The 6,350-nt window shown below is 28.6% G+C and overlaps 1 non-coding gene across 1 annotated transcript; it reads right to left on the bottom strand.

Annotated features, from left to right (window-relative positions):
* Positions 1 to 1,259: 1,259 nt before the first annotated feature.
* On the bottom strand, positions 1,260 to 1,331 carry Trnaq-uug. The gene has a single exon. It is a non-coding gene; the product is annotated as a tRNA-Gln (tRNA).
* Between the last annotated feature and the right edge of the window lie 5,019 nt (positions 1,332 to 6,350).

Below are 6,350 nucleotides of genomic sequence, written 5' to 3'. Positions count from 1 at the left end.
CTAGAAATATCTGATGAAGATATAATTAAATGTTTGAGTTGATACGTCTAGAAAATCTAAAATTAGCAAAACACATTTTATGTTAAAAACATGAGTCTTCGAGAAGTTAAAAAACTTCCATATTACTTATATTTAAACTTACTTAATTTTTCTTAATTAATAAATGGATGTAAAGAATTAAAGATGATTTCTAATTGAATTTCTTCACGATGACTACTCATTAATTTAAATCATTATTTTAGTTTATAAAGAAACATACATAATTTTCTAGGTAAATTTGAATATATTTCAATATTAAAAAAAAATATTAATTTTGTGCAGATTTTAAAAGTAAATAATAATTTTAAAATTGTGGGACAATATTATTTACAGTATACTAAAAACCTCAATTTTCAGTTTATGTTGAAATTATTCACCAATATAAACAAGAAGTTTGTTGTCTCTTGGGTATTTATGTAAATCTATATATATTATTCAAACATTTTTTTTTGACCTATAATTTTTATAATAGATATATAATACGTATATTTTGGGCATTAATAAATAATACTTGCAAAATATTTAATTAGATTTAAATTTTGAATATTCAAGAAACTTATTTTACAATTTCATGCATATTAGTAGTACATTTCATCAAAATTTATATTTATGACATTCATCTTTTGTTCATATTAAGAAAGTTTCATGTGAACAATATCATATAAAAAGTTGTGTGAAACTATAAAAATAACTATTCTTATACTCTCCAATTGTGGTCCATACAACATACATTTTTCTTATAAAAAAGTAGTAGAACATTAGAGCACAGAACTTTATGTTAGCCAACGAACACAGACCTCCCCTATATGCTTTGGGTCATTATCTAATATAAGTCAATATTCTTTCTTTGGGTCATAGATTGGTAATTGATACATTTGCGTTTCAACTAACAATCTTGGCATATCGATTGGAAATTTTGTGGTATTTGTAAAGTAACCAATTAGTAAAAAGATGCATTTTGGAAAATTGTAAGATAATATGATAACGGAAATAATTAAGACTTTGATAACTATAAAATTGGCTTGAAATGCTTTAAATAGTAGTAAGCTACACAAATTACTATAAAAAACTATATATACTCACTTTTAATGGTCCTACAAACATAGGAATCATAATAGTCCATTATCTTTGGTTTCCATTGAATTAAATATATATTAATTCATATGATTATATATATAAATAAAAAAAATATTATATATATATAAATAAAAAAAAATATCAGGTTCCACCGAGATTTGAACTCGGATCGCTGGATTCAAAGTCCAGAGTGCTAACCATTACACCATGGAACCGCTATAGGTGTTGGCACTACCTATACGGATCGCGTCTTTGAGATTAATTTATTCCGATGGCAGAGTTAAATATAGATTTTTTGAGACAATATTTTAGTCACTTTAAACGTTTGCTGAGAGAAAAGAGATCATGAGTGTTTATTCATATGATTTTCAAAATTAATAGATCCTTCAAAAAATTATAATTCATTCAACATAATTCATATTTATTTTTCTGCAGAGAATATGTTAGTCTGATGTAATCATTTTAATTTTTTGTATATTTATTATTAGTAAATTGTACCTCAATGGTTGTCTCATTCTATTTTTATATATTTGAAGTAGAAAGCTATCCAATTATTGTTCCATTCTATTTTTGATATGCTTGTAGTAGCAAGCAACCCAATGGCTGTCTTATTCTGTATTTTTATGTAGAAGGAAATCCAGTGGTTGTCCTGTTATCCTTTAACTTTCAAGTGGAATCCGGTACCATCGGCTGCTTAATATCTAAAGGCCAAATTTGAAAGTCCAGAGCTTTAGTCACTAAGCCACGGGCAAGCTATTCTATCAACATTGTGATAGAAGAAATGTAAAAGTCTACTAGTATCTCGTCGGTGAATTTTTATAATTTACATTAGTAAATGTAAGAAAAATCAATAATATTGACACGAGTTCAATGAGTTGTAATGATGATGCATTACAAGTTGTGCTGGTATCAAATTTTGGTAATGTGCAAAGTAGTATATCAATAAACTTGAAAAATTGTACTGGCAACATTAAAAGAATAAGATATTAAAGTGTTAATAAACAATGACGTATTTTAAAATTAATTAGTTGTCTATGTTGCAACATGAAAATAAGTGACTAAATACTATAGCAATTAGGCGAACAAAAATTGAACAAATTACATGAGAACAGTTGTAAAGGTCATAGAATAAAATCTTTAAAAAAATATTAGGACCAAGTACGTTCTAAATTAGCTGATCTATTAAGACTTCAATATGTATACAGTAAGAGAGAAAATCAGAAAATTTGCATTAATATATTATTGGGAAACTATCAGAATCAACTTGCGAAAAGCTTGCTTTATACAAAAACACCTGAAAAACTTAACTAAACCTATTAGATTTAGCATAATCAATTTTTTTATTAAAATTTCTGTGAGTGTTTCCCATTTAGAAGCCGATTCTGCTGTAAAATAGTCCAATGTCACGCTATGTTGCGCTTTTCATACAAAATCAGGCGATTTATACATAACTTCACACATATATTATTATACGAAATCACAAAGATGCAGTTATGATAGCATTATTTTGTTTGATATATGTTCCTTTTTAGGTTAGGTTTTCTATCTTAAACGCCTGACTGCACAGCAACAACATGGGATTTTGACAGTATTTAGTACCATTATGTATGAGAGCGTTACTTAACGTCGTATAAGCCCCTACGTCGCATTGGTTCTACGTCACATTGGTTTTATTTTACGCCAGAATCGGCCCCATATTTTAAACCGTGGGTAAGTTATAGTAATCGCAAAAAATCTAAAATGAAAATTTCTGCATTTCTTTAAGTTTCAACGATTTCTGAACATTTTGGCATACATTAGGAAAAGTGGATGTATGTGTGTATATGTTTGGATACAATTTTTCGTCCACGATTTCGAGAGCACGGATCAACCAATTTGAACGCTTAAAAAATTATTCGAATCCTACTAATGGGAAGACGTGCTGATTAGTTTTTGGCAAAGGCAGGTCCAGCCGTCAGGAAGATACGGGGCAAAATGTGCTGAAAACGGTAATTCAGTTTTTGAGGGAACGGAGCGCCAGATTTAAATGATTCAATAAACATTTTACTTGTTCAAACTTAAGATGACTCTGATTAGCATCCTAAAATATCATTCAATACATTAATAATTATATGTGATATCTTACAAATACAGTAATTTTTGGCTATAACTGAGTATTACTTAGCTGTGAAATATTTTTCTTCGTCTCTGATACTGCTCTTTTTTTCAGAAAAGCTTCTAAACTTTTTAATAATTTTCTGCAAATTAATGGATAAACAAGACCTCAACTTTTGAAAATGCTCTAAACGAAGACGTACTATCAAGTTTCATAAAATCAAGACACAAAATAACAATGTATGTATATGTATGCGTATTATATGAGTATATATGTATGTCTATCTGTATGTAAGTAGATGTGTATGTATGTGTATATGTATGTATATATATGTGTATATATATGTGTGGATATGTATATAGTAGTGATGGCGTTGATTCAACGAACGGTTATTTTCAACCGTTTCTTCTTCGTTAACTAACTAACCTTTCGTCGCAACGAAATAACTAGTTGAAAATCAACTGGTTTCGAAGCAGTTGAAAACATGGCGGCCAGTTAAGTTTTTCAACGATATAGGAATTCGTTCGTTGTCGAAAACGAACGTAGGCAGGTACCTGCGTCGGAAAGGATCAACTAATACTATGAAAATCGCTTATTGTTAGGCTACTGCTTTTAAAATATTGCAAATGTACATGTATGTACATCTTAAAAGAAACTTGCAACACGCGCCAAATCGTTTAATTTAGAAAATCAGTTACATTTATTATAGTTTTCAATGATTAATATTTTTCATAAAAATCTCATAGCATTTGTCTTGTAATAATTTTTTAAACTAAATCTGAAAATTGATTTTTATTTTCATAACATTTTTATATAACTATATATTTTTATATTGCTACTTTATATAACATGTAAATTCGATGTTTTAGTATATGGCTTTGCTGTAATGAAAATATTTAAGTTTTTTAAATTAAACTTTAGTATTAATAATAATAAATGATATATATATATATATATGTGTGTGTGGGTGTGTGTGTTCATCAAATGCCACGTCAACTTGACTTTTATAAGAACAAACTTCATATATATTAGCAACTTTCAATGAAACAGTTATTTCAACTATCAGTTTCTTAACGTTGCCAGCGTTGAATCGTTAAAAATAACTATAGTTGAAAAATAACTAGTTATTTAACTAGTTGACGAAACCACGATAACCGTTTCGTTTCGTTGACGGCAAAACCGTCAACGACCCACCTCTATATATAGATATAAATATACAAGTTATGAATTAGCAAACAATATTATAAAACTGTATAAAGCCAATTGGCGTATAAATAAATAAATAAATAAATAAATAAAATTAAATTAGTTTAGCACTCCTTTATTAACATCCCGTAGGGCAAGTTATAGTAATCGCAAAAAAATCGAAAATGAAAATTTTTATATATCTTTACGTTTCAGAGGTTTCTGAACATTTTGGCATACCTTAGAAAAAATGGATGTATGGGTGTGTGTGTGTGTGTGTGGTGTGTATGTATGTATGATGTATGTGCGTGTGTGTATGTATGTGCGGATACAAATTTTCATCGACGATTTCGGGAACACGGATCAACCGATTTGAATAATTCAAAAAGCATTCGATTCGTATTGATAAGGAGACGTGCTGATTAGTTTTTGGCGAAGGCAGGTCCAGCCGTTCCAAAGATGCGGGGCAAAAAGTGCCGAAAACGGTAACTCAGTTTTTAAGAGAACGGAGCGTCCGATTTTAATAATTCAAAAAAACATTTTACTTGTATTGACAAGATGAAGAATTGATCAAATCTTCATGAAGGCAGGTCTAGCGGTTTCGGAGATCTAATGATAAAAGTAAAAAAAATGCCATTTGGCGGTCAAAAATGATCATTAGACATATGCACATCAAATTATCAGATATTTTATAAAGATTTTAACAATAAGTATAATTTTTTTTTACATTTTTATGGGTTCCGTACCAATGCTTATCCGTTAGACGGCGGTGCGGCAGTTGCGCGCTTTGACATTTTGTCTCTATGCAGATAAAGCAGTACGATTGCTTTGAAAAACAGTTCAGAATTTCCAGAGTATGTCAAAATGAAAAAAACATTTTTTTTTTCAAAAAAATTTTGTTTCCAAAAAAAAATTTTTTTTTCAAAAAAAGTAATTTTTTGTCAAATTTATAGTTTCTCTCTAATTTTTTCGAAGTAAAATTTTTTCAAAAATGTTAATCGTTTTTAAAAAAATAATTTTTGGTACGGGAAGTTCCAGCAATTTGCCTTAAGGCACGATGCCTTAATTGCCTTAAGACCAAATTCCACTTACAGCTAGTTTGTATTTTATATTTGGTTGTTTTGTTATTTAATTGTAAATTTGTATATCTAATACATCTAATAAAGCATTCAGTCTTTATAGGCAGTTTGCAATTATATAGAAATTAAAAAACTGTAAATTTCGTAATATTTTACCCTTGGCCTGATGCTACTACCATTTATAATCTAAATACCACCGTTAAACTATCATCAATGAATCCTTCTATATCTATATAACTACCGATAGTTGAATATCTATGGAAAGGCGCCTCTGGGCAGGCGCGCGGCTAACTTCCCATCAAAACATTCGCGTACTATGGCAAGTGTGCGCCAGTCATTTATCCGCTTTGGAAAGGACAAGCACCCTCAGTACGATGATAATATTTACATCACGTGTTCGATAATTGAAAAACACATTGGTAATCGGAATTTTAAATCCATTTTTAATGAAAATTTTATGTTTTCGAGTGATAAATATTTATACACATATGGTAAAAAAAATTAGTAAGAAATAATATAAAACAGTTTTGATAGTGATTTTACTGGAACAATATATTATAAATATAAAAGACTTGTTACAAAATTGTGTTTTCTATGCCATGTTAGAAAGACTTTCTGTCTTTATTAAATGTTTATAGTTGTTTGTAAATGTGTTAACAATATCAATCTGTTCGGGATTTGAACAAGATATAAGGTAAGTATTATTATTATTATTATTATTATTATTATATTATTATTATAATATATTATTATTATTATTATTATATTATATATATATAATATTTATATAATCAAATTGTTTAACGCTTTGTGTTAGCTGAAGTTTATCAAACAAAATTTCTGTTATTATTATATTTTTAACTTCTCGTAGGGTA

The sequence above is a fragment of the Ctenocephalides felis genome, unplaced genomic scaffold (genome assembly GCF_003426905.1).
Source record: "Ctenocephalides felis isolate EL2017-DRISC unplaced genomic scaffold, ASM342690v1 CF-g0.4_SCAFFOLD_01604, whole genome shotgun sequence".
NCBI lineage: Eukaryota > Metazoa > Arthropoda > Insecta > Siphonaptera > Pulicidae > Ctenocephalides > Ctenocephalides felis.
Note: the sequence above shows the minus strand (reverse complement) of the source record. Positions and strands in the feature narration are given on the sequence as shown.